Genomic DNA, 21,248 nt, shown 5'->3' with positions numbered 1-21,248 from the left:
TCCCCCTGCGTTTCCACCTGGGGGGGGGGGATGCCTACAAAGTTGCTCAGACAGGTGGAAGTGACTCCGGGCCGATTCCTGGACAATCTCCGTGATTCGTCTAGGATATTGCGTCCCGTTCATAACATATCTCTCTCCCCTGACCAGGAATCCAGTGTCAATAGACACCCTTGCCATGGGATCGGCAAGGGGGCAGGCCCTTCAGTCACAAGTCCAGACCCTGTTGAAGAAGGGCGCTCTCCTAGAGGTCCTCGACGGGTCCCCAGGCTTCTTTCAGTCGACTCTTTCTTGTAAGAAAGGCATCTGGAGGCTGGAGACCAGTCATCGACCTCTCAGCCCTGAATAAGTTTGTCAAACTAACTCTGTTCAGCATGGAGACAGCAGACACAGTCAGACTAGCGGTAAGACCTCAGGACTTCATGTGTACACTGGACGCGTACTTCCAGATCCCAGTCCATCCGTCTTCAAGGAAATACTTAAGATTTAGCCTAGACAACGGAAAGTACCAGTTCAAGGTGCTGTGCTTCGGTCTTTCCACAGCTCCTCAAGTTTTCACCACAGTGTTTGCCCTAGTGTCATCTTGGGCACACAGGATTGGCATCCATCTCCTCCGTTATCTGGACGGCTGGCTAATCCTAGCAGACTCGGTGTCAACCCTTATTCAACACCGAGACAAACTTCTAAGACTTTGCCAAGATCTTGGGGTCATGGTAAATCTTGAGAAGTCATCCCTGCTTCCTACACAGAGGCTGATATCCCTAGGCATGATTATAGACACCAATCTCCACAAAGCCTTCTCATCAGACGACAGGATAACAAGGCTGAGAAAGGTTGCAAGACCTTTTCTCAGACGAGAAGAACTTCCAACCCAAACGTGGTTACGTCTTCTCGGTTACCTTTCATCGCTAGCCCGTCTAGTTCCCAATGGTCGCCTCAGGATGAGATCCCTCCAGTGGCAACTCAAGTCCCAGTGGAATCAGACTCGCGATTCCCCGGACATCCGGATCCCCATGGGATCATCGGAACTGAAGGACCTCCAGTGGTGGGTGGCAGACGAGAACCTACGAAAGGGAGTGGATCTTCTCGTCCTCCCCTAAGATTTGATGATGTTCTCATACGCTTCAAAAACAGGGTGGCGGGCCCACTTGCTGCACCACGCAACCTCAGGCCTCTGGTCAGAGTCAGAAGAGTACCTCCACATAAATCTCCTAGAAATGAAGGCCGTCTTTCTGGCCCTGCAACAGTTCCAACAGCTCCTGGCGGGCCACTCAGTGGTGGTGATGAGCGACAACACCACAGTAGTGGCTTACATCAACAAGCAAGAAGGTACTTTTTCGCTGCATCTATCCCATGTAGCAGCAGAGATACTGAGATGGGCCGAAATCCACTTGATACCACAATCAGCAAGCTTCATTCCTGGCAAAAGGAATGTGGGCTACGACAACCTGAGCAAAGCATCTCAGATAGTGAGTACCGAGTGGTCTTTGGATCATCTAGTAGCCAACAAAGTCCTGACTTTGTGGGGTTTTCCGACTGTGGACCTCTTCGCAATGGCCCTGAATTTCAGGCTCCCGTTGTATTTTTCTCCAGTCCCAGACCACAAGGCTCTCTGGCAAGATGCATTCCAACAACGGTGGGACAACTTTGATGTTTGCGCCTTACCCCAGTTCTGTCTGATGAGGAGGGTATCAACAAGGCCAGAACAACGGTCAATCTTTCAATGACCCTCATGGCTCCGCTATGGCATCACGTAGAATGGTTTCCGGACCTTCTGCAGCTCCTAATGGAGCCCCCAAGAGTACTCCCTCCACGACACAATCTACTCAAACAACCACATGCCAACATATTCCACAAAGTCGTAGCTTTGCTACGACTTCACACCTGGAGACTATCCAGCATCTCCTCTCTCAGAGAGGACTTTCGCAACAAGTTGCAACTAGGATGTCTGGTTACCTGCGTAAGTCATCAGCAGCAGTCTACCGGGCAAAGTGGAAAGTCTTGTGGTTGGTGTCATGGAAGGGGTATCTCTCCTCTCGATGCCACTATTCCAGCAATAGCGGAGTTCCTTGTGTATTTGCGCGAAGAAATGTGCCTGTCAGTCTCGACAGTGAAAGGCTATCGCTCAGCCTTAAGCCTCGCCTTTAGACTGAAAGGAATGGACATTTCTTCATCGCTAGAACTTTCCTTACTCATACGTAGTTATGAACTTACCTGTCCTCAGTCAGGAGTGAGACCTCCCCCATGAAACGTGGTTAGAGTTCTCAGGCCGATCACCACCTGACTTGGAAGACGGTTTTCCTGCTAGCTTTGGCTTCAGCCAAACGAGTCGGTGAACTTCATGGTCTATCATACGACATTGCCCATTCAAGGGGATAGGGAGAGGTAACATTCAGCTTCATCCCTGAGTTTATTGCTAAAACTCAGATCCTGGGAGTAGGGGATCCACGATTCGACTCCTTCCAGATTTCTAGTCTCCGTACTGTAACAGATGAACCAGACCATCTCTTACTATGCCCAGTGAGGAGTTTGAGGCTGTATTAAGAGAACAGCCGCAGCCCGTCCCCGTGTGCCTGCACTATTCGTCAGCACAGGAAGGACCAAGAGGAGGGTCACCAAGAACACAATCTCAGCATGGATTCACAAGGTTATAGACCATGTATTGAATCCAGACCCTCCTCCTTCACGTCGCCCCAGAGCTCATGATGTCAGGGGCGTAGCTATGTCCCTGGCATTCAAGAGAAACTTCTCAGTGACGCAGGTTTTTCAAGCTGAGGTGTGGAATCGTCAGACCACATTTACATCCCACTACCTGCAAGACGAAACCCGCAGGAGACTCAATACGTTCTCTATCAGTCCTGTGATGGCTGCACAACAGCAGGTTTAAAACCTCAAGCTCCTTATTGGACAAGTAGCAGAAGGTTGAGGGCATTGTTACCCGGTTTTAGTCTGCCTGAATGAAAAGGTTTGTCTGGCCCTTATTCTTTTCTTCATCCTTACCTCTCTTGGGGAAAGCAGCATCCTGGGTTCTCTGCACAGCTAACCTCAAACCACTGCAGGTAAACCATGCTCCCTTGTGTATCTAGTATTAAGACTAATACTGTTGCGTCCCCATACCCTGGCGATGTGGTATTGGGAAAGTCCTAGTTACACAGTTTTTCCTTCTAAAGAACTCGGAATAACTTTACCTGGACAGTCACACTTCTATATACCTCAACACACAGCTTGTGTAGGCCGGGGACCTTGCGTAGCAAGGTTTTAACGAGGTGCAGGGACTCCTTATTTTTGAGTACTGACATACTCAGATAAGGAGCCCCCGGGTAAAGCCAAAAGCCAGATTGGCTGGGACGTCCACCCTACCTAATGGGTGAGTCACCCCTATTAAATAGTGTGGTTTGTATTCCAGTTACGGAACAAATGACAAATTCGTAGATACTGTAATTTGTATTTTTCCTAACTATACAAACCTTAGCTATTCAAACAAACTTACCCGCCAGCCATATCCCCCTGGAAGTCCTACCTCCAAGCAAAGTGAGCTCAATCACAGGTGTGTGAAGGGGGCCAGTAGCAAGCTACCCTCCCCTATCCCCGCTAACTAGCGGTATGGGTAGTTAACCCACGCTAAATTTTAATGGCTCGTCATTTCAGCTATGCCGAAAATAATACCCCTATTAAATAGCCAAGGTTTGTATAGTTAGGAAAAATACAAATTATCTACGAAGTTGTCATTTTTGTTGAATAAGATTACAAAAATTTATTTTCATAGTTTATAGTGAAAGATGCCAGTAATTTATGTTTTTACTGATCTTAAAAAATATTTATTTTTATTTTTTATTCATTACTCATGTATAGGTTATTTTTTATTTTATATTCTCTCCTCACTGGAATGCTTTCCCTATAGGAGCCCCTTGGCTTATAAAATTCTGCTTTTCCAACTAGGTTTGTAGCTTGGCTAGTAATGATAATAATAATAATTATAGTTATAAAATTGCTATGGTTGCTATCAAAATATAGCCAATGCTTTAGGTGCGTTTAAGGACGTCAGTCAAGATCAAATCCAGCATTTGGGTGGAGAGCATAGCCTACATGAAAATTACCTTGCTTGACTGTGTCAGTCATTCAAATTCTAGTAGTAAAGCATCATACCACTCAATTTCAGCTATATCCTTAGAACAATCATAATTTTATCCAGTACTGTTGACCAAAAATCCCTTATGACAGAATAGTAAAGGAAATAATGAGTGAGTGAAACACAAGAAAGCTTAGCTTCTCTTGCCAGATCAGTGATATATGCCACATAAATCTGAATAAAGAGACTAGTCATTAGACAGTTAATTTTTGGTGTGCTCAATCCATGAACAGGGGTTTAGGTGAGGGAAGAAAAACATTGTAAAAGGAAATGTTTTTGCTGCTACCTCTATACTAGTGATTTTTAGGTTTATGGAAGATTCTTTTAAAAGCCCAGTACAATAGCTTTATAATGACAGCTGAGTACTTTGTTAGGCATTTCTATCAATAATTATTTAATCTACGAGTACTGCATACATATGAATTTCCTTGTATAATCTCCACTTTTAGTCCAAGTACTAAGTCTTATCTTATACTGTATGCATGCATACTAATCCCAAGGTCAGTTTCGTGTTATACAATTTGACGAACTTATATTTCAACAGGCTGCTGGGAGAGATTGGAATTTAAAGAAGAAAATTATCAGATCTATAAAAGGATATACTATGAAAAATCCTCTTCTTTTGGATTGCATCTCGCACAATGTATGTACCAAAGATGCCAAGAATGATGTTGATCAAGAAGAAGGTCAGGCAAGAAGTGTAGAGTACACCTTTGATACTAAGAAACTGAAGTCTTTGGAACCATCATCACAAATCAGAACTACTCTAGTTCTAAAAAATGGAGAAGCTCTTCCACACTGGTTCATTAAGGCATACAGGGAGAACAGAATCCCTCACGAGGTAGCTGATATTCTCACTCAGGGTTACTTCTTCTCTCCTGCACAGGTGGAATGTGCCTCATCAGTGTCATCATACTTAGTTGTTGAGTTAATTGTTCGCTTAGTGTACACATTTTTATGGAAAGGATGCCAGACTGAGGATAAGGCAGTACACAAACAAATTCCCATGAAGCAAACTCTTTCGAAGGGGCTGGAACATTTGAGAGTAAGTGATAGTAGTGATAATGATGATGGCAGATCAGATAAAAAGTTTAAGAAATCTACCTCAGAGGTTAAGGAAATTAGTGAGAAGAATAGCGCAGTCAGTAATTCTGAGTCCCATTCTAAGACTGGGTCAAATTCAAAAAACGAAGAAAAACTTTGTTGGTATATTAGAAGAAAAAAGTCCTTATGGTGTAAGAATTTGAGTTTTATCAAAGGGGATTTGGTTAATCAGTTACCCAAGTTGAAGGAGGTTGGCTTGATGACCACCAAAGAAAGGAAAAGTTTGTTTTATAAAATGGTTCAGTTAAGATGTGAGTTCAAAGGCGAAGATTACCCTGCCGACTTAGAATTAATTTTGAATATCCTCAGATATTGGTACAGAAACACCAAAGAGGATTTAAATGACTGCCATGCATTTACTGTGTTAATTAATTTTTTCCTTTTCTATATAATTGATGGGAAAATTGGACGTGTCAGGACAAGGAAAGGATTTGAAAATATTGAATCATCTAAAGAGAAACTGTCTCAGATGATGCAAGATCCAGCTTATTGCAAAGCAGACTTGAGCGAAAAAGATTTGATTGCGAATATATCTCACGAAGAGTGCTTAGTTGCAGGGAGTAATCTGTTCAGATATCACCACATTGATGAAACATTGCATAAAAAGAAGTACAGAAGGAAAGTTGTTCATGATTTCAGTGAATATCAAGCATGTGTGTATTTCTTCCAACTTCTGAACAGTTTGTTGTGTTTCCCATTTCCTTTCCTTAGCGTTGAATATCTGTGGGGAGGCACGTTTGGATACAATGTTTTTATCAAATTTAGTGGCTCTGAAGAACGTCTTTCAATTGCAAAAGAAATGTTTGGACAGGGAACTTGTTTAGAAAGATTATTTTGTAAGATATTTAGTAAACTTGATCAAGTCATAAAATTCTCCAAGCCACCACCTAATAAAGTGGATCAAATAAATAGTAAGAAATTTGATGGAAATAATAAAAAATTTGAAAGTAAAATGGAAATTTCTGAAGAAAAGCCGTCAGAGGAATTGGAAGAAGTCAAGGTAAAAGTTAAAACAAATAAAGTTCATAACCTTGGCAACAACCGCTTTACAGCATTTGTAACAGATTCTGATTCTGATGAGAATAGTTGATTTTTTATTGTGGATTGCAGAGTTTAATGTCTGATTTATATTTCGTTTGGTAATTTTACAGTTTATTGTAAATTTGAATATTTGCAGTTTTAAATCAAATGTGTATTAGATTTATACAGGTTTTTTATATTGTATATGGAATTTTATACTTTGGGAAGCCAGCTGTATTGTTTTGATATCCTCTTTGGTATGTAAATCCAACATATTACTTTCTATGGTATGGAGACAACTCTATTGTGAACTAGAATGTTTTGGTGAAAGTCTTTATATTGAAGAGCAATATTTAAGATTTAGTGTATGATAGATGAACTGTCTTACTGATGAGTAGGTTCTCCACTTTTACGTGGTGGATGTGTGGACAGTCTAGATGACTAGCTTTCTACTGTACTGTAATTGGTCATTTTCGATGAAATCACGCCGATGTACAAATTGCATTGCTCTCGAAGCTGAGTTATATCAACGTACCACCAAAAAACTAAAATTTTTCCGTCATCTTCCCTTCAGGTCACTAGGTGTTGCGCTGGTGGCTAATAACAACAACCTTGGTGTGGCTAGTCAGCACTTGTCATGTCTTCAGTTTTCTTGTCACGTTAACCACAATCGGATAGTTGTCTCATTCCAAATTGAAAAAATCATCAGGATTTGTTAATAATTACTGTGTAGATGGTTCAAGGGAATTATTTCTGGGCAATCAAGATTCTCATTCTCTTTGTGCTGGAGAGAGTCAGTCTTTAATAAGTTATTGGGTATTGATAGTAAGGAGTCTCATAAACTCTTAACTTCACTTATACAATCTAAGAACTCCAATGATTTTTTACCCCAAACATATATTATAGCCTAACCTTACCAGTTTTGAACTATACTTAGGTTAGGTTAGGTTAGGCTTTGATTAATGGTTTTAAGTGGACCAGTGTGTAAGAGTTTAGATGGTGCCCAGCACTTGACAGAATAGAGATCCTCTCATAGAGCCTTACACTCTAAACTTATCTATGCATAGTCTACTGCGCAATCCTCATAATGTTGGAATCTAATCCACTCCTATGGAGCTTTGGATTCTAAGGTAGAAGTCTGAGCTGGTAGTCTGGATCCTAATATCCCTTCACTTGCTGAAGTAAGTGGTTATTTCTTATATCAATGACATGGTATATTGTATCGTTCCTATTACTGATCGGTTGCAACATGTCTTGGATGGCGTAGGCTCCTAGGCTTGGCCACTAGCACATACTAGCACATCTTGAGTTTGCCATGATTTTGTTGATGTCGGTTCTAGCTCCTTTACTGCCAAAATGAGTCCCTTATACAAATTCTCTTGTGACAGGTTAATACAATAAATCTGAAGGGCAGTTTTTAACACAGGAAAAATTATCAGCTCGGGAAGATGAAGGTTATGAGGAGGAAGAGCCTTACTCTGATGAGGTATCTCCTTTTCAATTGTTAAGAAAACTTATTTCTGAAAGGTATCCAAACAAGTTACTTGTGTTAAACTCTGATTTTTATTCTTGTAATTGGTCGAAAGCAGCTATCTCCAAAATGATATACGCCTCTTAATTTTCTCATTGTTTTGATAAAATTGATGAATAATCATCTCAAACAAAAAGAAAAACTGCTAGTTCAGGTTCTCATGTACTGTTAAAACCTTCTGTCATATCAAAATGTTCTGATATTGGTAAACCAAATCAGTTGCCTAACCTAGCTATTGATTCAGATCTAATTACTTTTTTTGAGCCCATTATTTACCCTACTCACTGAAGTGCCGTGTCCTGGACGCTGGGGGTCAGTCACCTCCTCCTCTCCCTCTCTTTAGTCATTTGTATCACATGATTTGGTGTATAATTACCCTCCAAGCCCACCACAACACTGCCCATATACCTTGTTCTCTGCCTCCTCCTCTATCTCCTCCCTTCTATCTTCCCAGTGAGACATAAGTGCTCTATTTTCTCTTATGATGTGGCCAACAAAACCCAGTTGTCTCTTTCTTATTTCTTTTACCATTGCTTTCTGTACCCAAGTCTTGGCATTACCTCCTCATTAAGTACTCTGTCTCTCCAAGATATTGTGAGAATCGTTGTGTAAAACCACATCTTTGCTGCATTACCCTGTTTTTCAGCTTTTGTTATTGTCCAGATCTCTAGCCCATACATAAGAGTGAACGGCACATGTTCTTAAAGTTCCTATTCTTGTTTGTTCACCAATTCTATTATTTGTCCAGTATATTTTTCATGTTTTTAAAAGCCTTTTTGGCTATCAGAAGTCTCCTCCTTATTTCTTGTTCTACTCTACCATCCTGTGTCATCTTACCTAGGTAAAGAAAGTTAGTTTGATTGCTTTATTTTTTCATTGTTTAATGTTTTGTTGCATATTGGGGGTTCTGATGTCTTTGTTGCCACTCCCACTTCAGTATTTCTTACATTTATTCTTACTCCCATTAATTCATTCTCTCTGTTCATGGTATCCAGTAGTTATTGTAACATTTTGGCAGTGTTAGCAATGCTCACCATGTCATCTGCATAACGAGTGTTATTTATATTGACTCTTCCAATACTAATCCATTCCATACCTATCATGTTTCTCTAGATAATTTCCCCATATACAGTATTGTAAATAGATCTGGGGACAAAACATTCCTGGTGTAACCTCCTTTTATTTCTATCCATGATGTCAGATTGTTATCGATGATGACTGCTGCTAGTTGACTCCAGTATGAGTTGGTAATGAGTCTGATGTCCTTGCCATCTAAGTTTAATCTTTGCAGGATTTTTATAAGATGTGTGTGCGTCACTTTATTGATTGCGTTCTCATAATCAATAAAGCACATATAGACCTACACATCATTTTGCATTTAAAGGCTGCTCATGAATGACTGAGGCAAGGGACAGTGACATTGCCCTATCAAGCAGGACAATGCCTTAAAGACTGATCATATATTCTTATGATCAGCAACCAAACCCCCTCTCCATTCAAGGTAGGACCAAGGAGGGTCAGGTAGTGGCTGCTGATGACTCGGCAGATAGATCCATAGGCTCTCCCAAACCCCTATCCTTAGCTCATGAGGATGATGAGGTTGCAGCAACCAAAGAAACTAACAAGTTTGATTGGGACTTGAACCCCAGTCTGGTGTTCACCAGTCAGGGACATTACCATATCGGCCACTTTCAATGGAATATTCTGTCATCATTCTTATAATAGAAATAACATTTCTAGTACTTGTCCTTACTGTTCTGCAACTTCTGGCTTTAACTTTTATTTTATTCTGTTTAAAATCACTTTTAGTATAATTTTTGTAATTTGCCCCATAGTTAATGTTCATATGGGGAAATTTTTACATTATTATTAATACCTGCTAAGCTACAACCCTAGTTGGAAAAGCAGGATGCTATAAGCCCAAGGGCTACAACGGGGAAATTAGCCAAGTGAGGAAAGGAAATAAAGAAACAGATAAAATAGTGCTCCTGAGTGCACTCTCAAGCAAGTGATCTAACCCAAGACAATGGAAGACCATGGTACAGAGGCTGTGGCACTACCTAAGACCAGAGAACAAGAGTTTGACTTTGGAGTGTCCTTCTCCTGGAAGAGCTACTTACCATAGCTATAGTCTCTTCTACTCTTCCAAATGGAAATTAGCCACTGAACAATTACAGTACAGTAGTTAACCACTTTAAGGAAGAAGAATTTTTCGGTTATTATAGATCTTGTCAGGTGTAGGAGGAAAGAAACTAATGCATAAAGGATAGGTGTTACTAGAGAGGGATCCAATGTGGTACTGTCTGGCCAGTCAAAGGACCCAATAACTCTAGCGGTAGTATCTCAATGGGTGGTTGGTGCCTTGGCTAACCTAATATCTGTGGGGGGGGGGGTGATTTTCAAACTGGATTACAAGAGAAATCTTTTGTTGGTAATAAAATAGGTTGTACAGCAATTTTGAAATACTTTTGCAAATTCTGTAGTAAGGGTTATTTTCAATTCAATAAAAGAGAAGTGTGCAGGCAATTAAGATCTAAATCTGATTTTATAGTATTTGACATGTGTAGATAAGATCTTTTCAGATGTGACTTCCAAGGCTGTGGCAGCCTTTGTGTGTCTTGCGATTAAACATCGGGAACATATATTTTTCTTTCTGTTTGAGACATCATCTGACGCACAGAGGCAGATCTTGATTTTTTCCAATATTTTTTATCCTATAGATATTAGTAAGATTGATAAGGTAACTGCACAAGTAGATGCCAAGATTCAAAGTGAATCTTTGAGGCTTCTTTTAGTGTTTACCTGCTTTTCTCCCTATAAGCTTCTGCCTATTACATCTCTAGCATTTGCAATTCCCAGGGCTTCATTTCATCATTGTTAGACTTAGTATTCCCCTCTAGCAGGCTTCTCAGCCAAAATGCCAGCTGGACTCGTAGGTCTTATAGGAGAATGCAGTGACGGTCTTTCCCTAATTCTTCCTGTAGGAGGAGGGCTATCGAATACCTTTGGCCTCCAACTCTCCTTTATCCAAGAAACCAATACCCTTCCCACAATATCTATCCAATTCAGCAAAGGGCCTGATTAGACATTGTCAAACTCCTAGAAAACAATCCTAGTCCCTAAGGCTTTGGGAGGTTGAAGAACTGTGCTCGATGTCTCACATTTCAACAAGTACAGTATACAGATCTAACCAAGGTTTTGATGGAAATGCCCTCCTTCGTTCAGAAGTTCACTAAAGAAAGAAGATTGGATATTTTTAATAGATCTAACAGATGTTTGCTTTCATGTATATAAATTTAAGGAAGTTTCGTCGGTTCACAAGCAGTTTGAAAGGTTAACCATTCAAATGCCTCTACTTTGGTCTGAGGACGGTTAAACAACTTTTCTTCACTAGGATGATGGCTCCCATCACCAAATGGACAAGATTTCAGGACATCAGGGTGTTTGTATTTATGGATGACACCTTTTTTTAATACTGTTAGAAAGAATTTGGTTACTTAGGTTACTGGAAATGGAAATCCTGGTCTATTTTGAGTTTCTTTTGATCCCAACTCAGGATTCTTCATTTGAGAATATTAATAGCAACAGTTCCAATTTGGGTTTTCTATCAGAAAAGAGGATTCAATCTTTTCTGCTTTTATTGAAGAAGTTCAAGAAGATAAAATCAGCTTCAGTTCATGTGTGTATGAGACTGCTGTGGGCCATGGCTTCCTTAGAGAAGTTTGTTTTGATGGGCCACCTAAAAATGGGGAGGTTTCAATATCATTTCAATCGAAATTGGAATGGGATATTCGATCTAGATAAAATCTCTATTCCAGTTTTGAGTAACCAGCTTCTCAAGTGCTGAGTTGGTGGGATAATTCTCTTCAATTATCCCAGGGGGGTTTCTTTGTTCATGGATGTTTCACAGGAAGGAAGGATAGTAATGCTAGATTTTCTCCATCAGTCAGGGAAATGGACCAAGCAAGAATTAACTCTTCATATCAATTGCATGGAACTTATAGCTGGATTCAAAGCCCTTGAGGTGCAGGAAACACAAGTAATAGGAAAGTGCAAAGTGATATTTTCAGGCAACAGAAGCAAGGGACTGGAGGACTTTGTCAATACACTCACAAAGGAACTTACAATCTTCTGACTGCCTTTCAAGTTGCATGTTAAGCTTTAACGGAATGGGCATTTCAGCCTGAGGTTTTGGACTGGTATTAAGGTTATGACTAGTGTCTGCCATCTTGGATCAACCAGGTAGGATGAAGTGTATAAATTTATAGAGGAACGTAAACACAACGAACTGAACATTTACACACAAAATGACACAGATGTAGCTCGCGTAGGTGTAAACAGGACAGGTAATGCACTTGCAATGAAGCAAGGTAAACCAAGGAGGGTAAAATGTGTTTTAATAGAAAAGGTTAGATAATAAAATAAAATGAACTTATCAAATAAACCAATGCTCGTAAAGCTTGCAGTATGCACGATAAACATGCAACATGTACTTTACTGGTGATCTGAGCAACGGATAAATGCATGACTTCGTACATATGAAATTTCTTGTTAACTTGGTTACACAATTAACTTTAAACTCATGAAAGATACTAAAGATTACATTTTTACACCTCTCTACTTAAGTCTGGGCTTTGAATATTTTACAAAATCGTTTGTATATGTAGGTTAAACGTAATAATACTGCATAAGCAAGTGACTCTTATGATGCTTGAAATTGAATTTATAACTGAGGCTTTTAATATTTCAAAAACCAAGGGTGGACAGATTTGGTCTGAAGGACCAGCTGTGGGAAAATTAAAATTGAGAGATGCAAGTAAGATATAAGTTATAATGTACAATTCACGATTAAGATCATAAAATGATGCATTCTAGATTACAGTGCTTAAGAAAATAGGGGCCACCATACATATGCAGACATCAAAGGCTACACCATTAAACTACAGTATACCTGTTGTGACGTGACGAGCATCGGATCAATCGCTAGAATTAGAAAATGGAAGATGGGTAACTAAATAAATCGTGAAAATAAGTAGGAAATGGAAGGAGGATTAATGAAATAAACCATGTAAAGAATAGATAAGAGTAGAAAAGATAAAGATAAAGCATGAAGAAAAATCTTCACAATACGTGAAATAAAATAAAATGTGGCTATAAAAGGCCCCGATGTAGACACATGTTCAGAATTTCATAGGTTCCTGGGTGATGTTTCAGTCCTTTGAAGTTCCAGAGGACAGAATTTCTAGTTGTTGTTTTCATTACACTGCTTTCATGGTAACCTAATCTCAATCCTTAGTGAAGGAATAGATGGGAAAACCCTCCCACAATCATTTTACAGTTTTAAGGGGTTCTTTTGTCTGAAGAATGCAAGAGGATGTGTATGGTGGTCCTCGGACGGGCATATGGGGTAACAACCCTAGATCCAAAATGGGCTGTTTCAAATTGGGCAACTGCTCATATTTTGGCATTCAGACAGGTGAAGGTAGAAATCTGTCAGATGTGTACGCATATGCAAACTTGAGGTACCATGTTGGATCCGAAAATCGTGATTAATCTCTCTGTAGAAGCAGAGATCTTGAAGGGTGTCCATAAAGGATATAAGTAGTAATCTTGCGACTCCATAGGAATATACCTGCAAATAAAACCTAACTGTCAAGCACATACAATAATTGTTTGAAAAGGAAAAAAAATGGAAGAGTTTGTGTGTGGAAAACTTTAAAATACCTAGCGAACAGACTGGGAATTAAGCAGAGAGACGTAAATAAAATAGATATAAGTTTTAATGTACAAATTACTTTTAAGATTAGTAAATAATTCATCCTAGAATATAATACTTAAGGAAATAGGAACCATCAAACATTTTATACAGACATTCAAAGGGAGTGCCATGGATATCTACGTGTGTGACGTTAGTAGCATCGAAAGATAAATTGGGAAACGGAAAGGGTGGGGGGGGGTAACTAGGATATATTATGAAAAGGATAGATAAGAATCATCATCATCATCTCTTTCTACGTCTATTGACGCAAAGGCCATGTTAGATTTCGCTAGACATCTCTATCTTGAGCTTTTAAATCAATACTTCTCCATTCATCATCTCTTACTTCATGCTTCTTAGTCCTCAGCCATTTAGGCCTGGGTCTTCCAACTCTTCTAGTGCCTTGTGAGGCCCAGTTAAAAGTTTGGTGAACTAAATAGATAAGAATAGAAAAGGTAGGTAAAGTTAAGGTGTGAAGGTAAATCTTTACACAGACTTCATAGTACCAACAATAAAATCTGAGAAATGGATGATGGAAATGTTTAAAAAGAGGAATATTGTAATTGGGAAAAGAGGACTGGAAATCAATTTAAGCAAAATAAAGCTAATGGGAACTTAAAAGAAGAAAAGAGATGGCAGAAAGGTGGCCGTGTGGTTGTTGTGGGATAAAAAGAAGTGAACTCTATACTGTGTACCATATGTAATATGGAATTTCATGAAAGCTATTCTTGATTTTAAAATTTAGATGAGTAAGATTTTAATGTCCCAAAGGTATAACAAGAGCAAATGGAGTAGATAGAGGAGTTGACAACCATGTTATGAGTGATGGAAATGTCTCAGGAAAGGTAAACGTATCTGTTACCCTTGAGAAACGCTATGCTTTAACTGCAGAGTTGAGAGAACCGCAAGAGGAAAGTACAGTAGTGGCAAGGATGAAATGAAAATACCTTGTAAGTAGAGAGATCTAGTGGATCTGTATTAGGATAGTAGCTTATAAGAAAAAGTATTGATTTAAAAGAGGAGAAGTGGGACATGATTGTCAAAATGTCACAAGTACAAGAGTTAAAATATAGATAAGAAAAGATGGAAAAACTTTTTGGCTGTGTCATACTGTATTTATAAATAAGAAACTATCGATGGAGAAATACCTGCAATACTGAATTGAAATACTGGAAAATGTTCCCAGTTGGAGCCTTTGGGGTTGTGTCTTTGCTGGTAACAGTAATAATAATGATATATTATATATCTGTTTTGATGTTACCGATTTTGAAATATTTTATTAATTTTTTCTCATTTATTTATTTCCTTATTTCCTTTCCGCCCTGGGCTATTTATCCCTATTGGAGCCCTTGGGCTCATAGCATCTTGCTTTTCCAACTAGGGTTGTAGCTTAGCTAATAGTAATAATAATAATAATATAAAAACTAAAAAATTGGTCATACATTCACCATTTGCCTACCCTGCACAATGCGCTTTAGTCAGTTTTATCTTAAACCATTTTGTACTTCCATGTGTCCCACACACAGTCTTTTGCTTTCAAACTTTACATAACTTTTTTATAAGAAGTATTTGATCCACACACCACCGTCCTTGTCTCTATATACTAAGTAAAATTATGCCCATTCAACTCTTACAGTTGCATGTAGCACCCATGCCTTTATGTAATGGGATAATTATTCCTCTTACCCATTTCTTTAGAACCTTTTTCTCTTTCATACAGAGCTATACTTTACAAACTCTGTTCAGGCAAGCAACCACACTATCACCGTCATAAGCATCATCTCATTCATGATCTCAACGTCTCGCAGTGTCTTTCCTTTGACCTTTTCATTGCCTTTCTTATATCTTCAACACTCACTTTCATAAGCATACTCATCTAAAGCTTTTCTTTTAACAAAGCATCAAAATACTCTCTTCACCAACTGACATTCTCGTTGGATAGTTTTTCATTACTTTCATCCTTTATTCTGAAACCATTTATTTGGTAAACTTTTAAAAACTACTGTAATTTTATTGTAGGGATAGTAGTGGAAAGAAGACTTTCAAAGAACAATTGTTAGGGGCTTAGAAGCAACTTAGAGCAACCATGACTTGACTCAGGATTATTTGGAAGTCCTACATTCTCTTAGCTGTGGTGAGCATTGTTAATGCTTTGGCTGAAGTGAAGCAGACAAACTTTAATGGTGTGAGGAAAAAACTGTTTAGTTTGTGAAACTATAAGAGATTACTTGAGTGCCGTATTTTGATGATGTCATGGTGAGGGGTAGATGGAGATGGTTTGGGGATGCTCTACGCGCTCCCCAATAGAGATTAGTTCACCAAACGTTAAATGGGCTCCACAAGGCACTAGAAGAGTTGGAAGACCCAGGTCTACATGGCTGAGGACTATGATGTGTGAAGTGTAGATATCCAGACTAGACTGGAAGGCTATTTCAAGAAAAAAAATTAAAAAAAAAAAAGAGTACTGCAACAGATCCTGTACCTTTGAACTCAGGCACTGTGCATTACGATCTACTGGGGTTCATGGCATTGTTGGTGTGTTACAAACAGATTTTGGAGGAGGAAATTAGTGTAGATTTCCAAACGAGAAGGGAAAAAGTCTTGCAACAGATCCTGTACATTTGAACTCAGGTGCTTCTCTGCCTCCTCCAGCTCTTTCATTCGTTTTTGACCCACATGCCACAGTAGTATCTCTAGCACCTTCAGCAAGTTCTCTAGCTTTGTACTCCCATTAATCCTGTCTCTCCACTTCTTGCATTGCCCCTTCCAGTATGGAAGCTAACCGTAGGATAAAGGTATGTAGTTGTATTAAGTTTTGACTCACTATGTATAATTCTACAGTATATTTGTCTTCCATATTTTTACCCCCGAATTATGATTTTACATCCTAAATTATTACTTCACTATACATACTGCATTATCAATGTGTGTTGACTTTTGAGCTTACATACAGCACTTTATTTTGGTGTGTTTTGACTTACTTTAAATTCGACTTACACCATGGTGTAGGAATGTGGTGTTACTGAATAACGTAAAGGGTCATAGAAGCGTAATGGATATCAATAAAGGGGCATAAAAAGCGTAAAGGAGGTCAAAAGGGGCATAGAAAGTGTACAGGAATGTAAAGGAGGTCAACATATTTAATTTTCTTATTAAGAAGTTTTCCAGGCAGTACCCATATAACTACTGTTGCTCAAGTGATAGAACAAAAATATCCCCTAATTAATGACCCACGGGGTTTGTGAGCGCAGCTCAACATGTACCGCTTGCCAAAAATAGGAGCAGTGATGTGATTTCTTTTTGCGAGCACAGAGAGCCAATGCATAGCAAAAATCATTAGAAGTTTTAAGAAATATCGTACGGAGCAAAAGCTATTAGAATTTTTAAAAATATTGCCAAAATAATTACCCATGAGGCTTGGGGGCGCTTACAAGAACATAGGAGCAGTGATGTTATGTTAATTTTGCTAGCTAAGTAAGCGATGGCAGAGCAAAAACCACTAGAACTGTAGCCGAGATTAAGGCCCAATAATGTTCCGTATTATCAACTAACATTATCACCCATGCTGGAAATATCCACTGTCCATCGCAGGTGTAGGCCTACTACCAATCCCTTTCTGATGAGTATTGACTAGTAATATTCTAATTTTATATCTCTTCATGTTCCTTTACCCTATTTATTTCCTTTACGCTTTTCAGGCACACCTGTAGTGATGGACCTCTGGTAAAATTGAGGATTCTCTCTCTCTCTCTCTCTCTCTCTCTCTCTCTCTCTCTCTCTCTCTCTCTCTCTCTCTCTCTCTCTCAATGATTTCCTAAGGCTTTTTCCTGGCAATTTATGAAATTTTAAGTTAAACCATGATAAATAGGACGAGCTGGTATCCTCCTAGAGGACTGTTCTGCTCCTTATTAAAACAATTTACATTTATTTAATGATATTATTAGTAATTGGGAAAAGGCATCTTGGAATATTGCAGTGATTATTGGATTCGTTCCAGTTTATCGCAAATGTAATCAATCTTAAAACTAGTTGCCAAAAATTCTCATAGCAAAAAAGGAAACACCTAATATAGATATAACCTTCAAGTTTCCTTTTAGTACTTTCAATACAATTTTTCCATAGCAAACTTTGATTACATTAGAGATATAATTTTTTAGTTTTTCATCTTAACGTTTGGTCGTTGATGAGAAAAAAAAATATTGGATAAGTTATTCGTCATTAGTTTTTCATGAATTTATCAATCCATATAGGCCTACTTGATGCACGTGTCTTTTTTTAAAGATATTGAGGTTGCTAAACTCAAGGTCTATAGAATAAGAACTTATTTATTTTTCTTGACGCGGTTTAAAAAGTACGCTAACCAGTGTTCTCTAGTCTTAGGTAGTGCCATAGCCTCTGTACCGTGGTCTTCCACTGTCTTGGATTAGAGTTCTCTTGCTTGAGGGTACACTCTGATTATCCTTTTTTCCTTTCCTCACTGAGCTATTTTCCCCGTTGGAGCCCCTGGGCTTATAGCATCCCGCTTTTCCAACTAGGGTTGTAGCTTAGCAAGTAATAATAATAATATTAATAAGAATAAGTCATTAACTTAAAACAATACGTTATGGTTAGCCACAAATCCTGAAAAATTTCCGTTTTCTTTAGTGCCTAATCAAGTGCAGAGCCATTTTCTATAAACACCTGATCCTCCCAGTCCCTCCCCTATCGATTGGTCGCGTAGTCAACATGCAAAGTCCGTTTCAGTGCCTGACCAACAGTCAGCCTACCTAGACATCATGTTTAACCTCCGTTCTGCATGACGGGACCTAGCTTAAGACCTCGCAATTGATGGCTCAGAGGATAATCATCAAACGAATTAGTCTGTTGGTAGTTAGAGAAACAAGGTATGTTGATTTTTTGATGAGTTACATAACCATTGTTTGTAATCCTTTGTGCAAAACATTTGATTTTGAAACCATGTGTGCTACAAACATTGTGCGAGGAAGCGATTAAGCATATTGTATCTAATGAACGTTGATAGACCGACTGTCACGTTGATCCGAAATTGACTTTAATTGATCGTCAACATCATGGAATCTAAAACTGACATTTTATACTGGGAGATATTTGAATATTTGAGAAGAATGTTTCAACCGCGGGTGCCATCCTTTGTTTTAATTAGCGTACATAATAACAATATGAAGCCTTTATATTGTCCTGTCATCGATTTGTTTCTTATGTCATATGAAATACTGTTCTGTATCAATTGCATGCAATCTATAAACAAGATGGTTATTAGTGTAGTAATTGCGATGGACCTCGTGAAATGTTAATGTTTTAAACTGTATCATCTTGCTGGAATGTGACACGTTTTCAACGACAACAACGACCATGGTCGTTTAAAGTATTTTTTCATGCAAAGTTTAGATCTATTTTCCTGTTTCAATTATGCAGCTTATACGTAACCAAGGAACCACGTGCATGGCTCGTTGCGGTTTTAAGCTACATAAGTAACATCGGTGATTTATCTAGTTATAAGGAATTGATGTCCGCTTACCATAATAGGAGGGATTGGAGGCACCATCCAGGTTTTTACCCTGTTAATGCTATTTAAGCCTTACAAATGCTTATGGGGGATGGGAGAAATGGGGTTCATTCTCTCACTGCTGTATACAGGATGGTGTAATGCCATATTGTGTTTGTTTATAGAGAGCGTTCTTTTGATGATACATGGTTTAGTTACCAATATTACGACTCTATATATATCTATGAATTGAATATTATATATATATATATATATATATATATATATATATATATATATATATATATATATATATATATATATATAGAGAGAGAGAGAGAGAGAGAGAGAGAGAGAGAGAGAGAGAGAGAGAGAGAGAGAGAGAGAGAGAGAGAGAGAGAGAGTATAGCAGCATGTATATATATATATATATATATATATATATATATATATATATATATATATATATATATATATATATATATATATATATATATGCCCGTGTGTGTTGAACCCGTTTCAATATGTAGCTGTAGCTGTGTGTTTGTCTATGCATTTACAGACAGGGAGGGAGGGGTAGGCTATAGTTTTCCGGTTCCTTGGCAAGTCTTCCGTATCGAGTTTACTAGCCCCACGCACCTAGTATTACCTCCACCATATTATTTTGCCATTTACAGCTGGGCGGGCTATATGCTGGATCAATCTGCGACCTACATGGTGTAAGCAGCTCTTCTAGGAAAAAGACACTCTAAAATCAAACCATTGTTCTCTAATTTTGGGAAGTGCAATTGCCTCTGTACCGTGGCCTTCCACTGTCTTGGGGTAGAGTTCTCTTGCTTAAGGGTACACTCGGCACACTATTCTATCTTATTTCTCCCTTTTTTTTGGAATTTTTAATAGTTTAGATATGAAAGATTTATTTTAATGTTCTTTTCTTAAAATATTTGATTTGAATTGTTCATTACTAGTCTTGTGTACTTCCTTGTTTCCTTTCTTTACTGGGTTATTTTTTCCTGTTGAAGCCTTTAGGCTTATAGCATCCTGTTTTTCCAACTAGGGTTGTAGCTTAACTAATAATAATAATAATAATAATAATAATAATAATAATAATGAGGGCTAAATGTTGTGCTACTCAGACCCGTGCCTGCTATAGATGATATATTTGCATAAGGTGAGTTGTGGATTAGCCCACCTTAAGAGAAGATTTGATGGCCCCCGGTCTGCCGGCCCACCCCAGCTGTAAATGGGTAGCCGGTACTCTTGGCTCAATATAAAGGGCTGGAGGCTAGTGACCTCACCCACTCATAAGGATTTACTGATAACCGGAAGGTTGTACGCTCCTGGTTCTGTTCGCTATGTTTTAAAGGGATGGAGATTTACCAGCTCAGTGAGTCAAACTTGACTGTGAGAAGGGCGTAGAGTTGTCATCATCATCTCCTACGCTTATTGACGCAAAGGGCTTCGGTTAGATTTCGCCAGTCGCCTCTATCTTGGGCCTCAGTTCAGTACTTCTCCATTCATCATCTACTTCACGCTTCATAGTCCTCTGCCATGTAGGCCTGGGTCTTCCAACTCTTCCAGTGCCTTGTGGAGCCCAGCTGAACGTTTGGTGAACTAATCTCTTGGGGAGTGCGAAGAGCATGCCCAAACCATCTCTATCTACCCCTCATCATGATCTCATCCACATATGGCACTCAAGTAATCTCTCTTATAGTTTCATTTCTAATGCTGTCCTGCCATTCAACTTCCAATATCCTTCTGATATATAGTGAGATTTTTTATTTGCAATTTCAGGCGACTTGATTTCCAAATTTTACTTAACCTACCCATTATCTGATTTTTTTTCTTAATCTTTCATTAAAATTTAATTCTGAAGACCCTGCATTGGAGATCATAATTCCTAAATACTTAAATGATTCTACCTCATTAATCCTTTCTCTTCCAATGATATTTCATCTTTCATTGCATACTCCATTCTCATCATCTCTGCCTTTCTTCTATTTATCTTCAGCCCAACCTCGTGTGATATTTCATGCATTCTGGTAAGCAAGCATTGCAAATACTGTGGTGTTCTGCTATCAAGGACAGCATCATCAGCATACTCTAGGTCTGCTAAATTCCTATCACCAATCCGGTACAATCCTTCTCCATCATCTTTGACTGTTCTACGCATTACAAAATCCCTGAGGAGGATGAACAACAGAGG

At 38.8% G+C, this 21,248-nt stretch overlaps 1 protein-coding gene across 4 annotated transcripts in view; it reads left to right on the top strand.

Moving 5' to 3' along the window:
* The window catches only part of LOC137641601 (cytosolic carboxypeptidase 2-like), a 306,984-nt gene that overhangs the window by 16,918 nt on the left and 268,818 nt on the right, over positions 1 to 21,248 (top strand). For 3 of the 4 annotated variants that reach the window (XM_068374320.1, XM_068374321.1, XM_068374318.1), the window contains exon 1: positions 18,290 to 18,422. The exons of the other annotated variant lie outside the window; for it this stretch is intronic. The gene's annotated coding sequence lies outside the window, so the exon portion shown is untranslated. Of the gene's footprint in view, positions 1 to 18,289; positions 18,423 to 21,248 lie in introns of those variants that run through there. 4 annotated transcript variants of the gene reach the window in all.

This window comes from Palaemon carinicauda, chromosome 5, assembly GCF_036898095.1.
Source record: "Palaemon carinicauda isolate YSFRI2023 chromosome 5, ASM3689809v2, whole genome shotgun sequence".
Lineage (NCBI taxonomy): Eukaryota > Metazoa > Arthropoda > Malacostraca > Decapoda > Palaemonidae > Palaemon > Palaemon carinicauda.
This window is presented reverse-complemented; position numbering and strand designations above follow the sequence as displayed.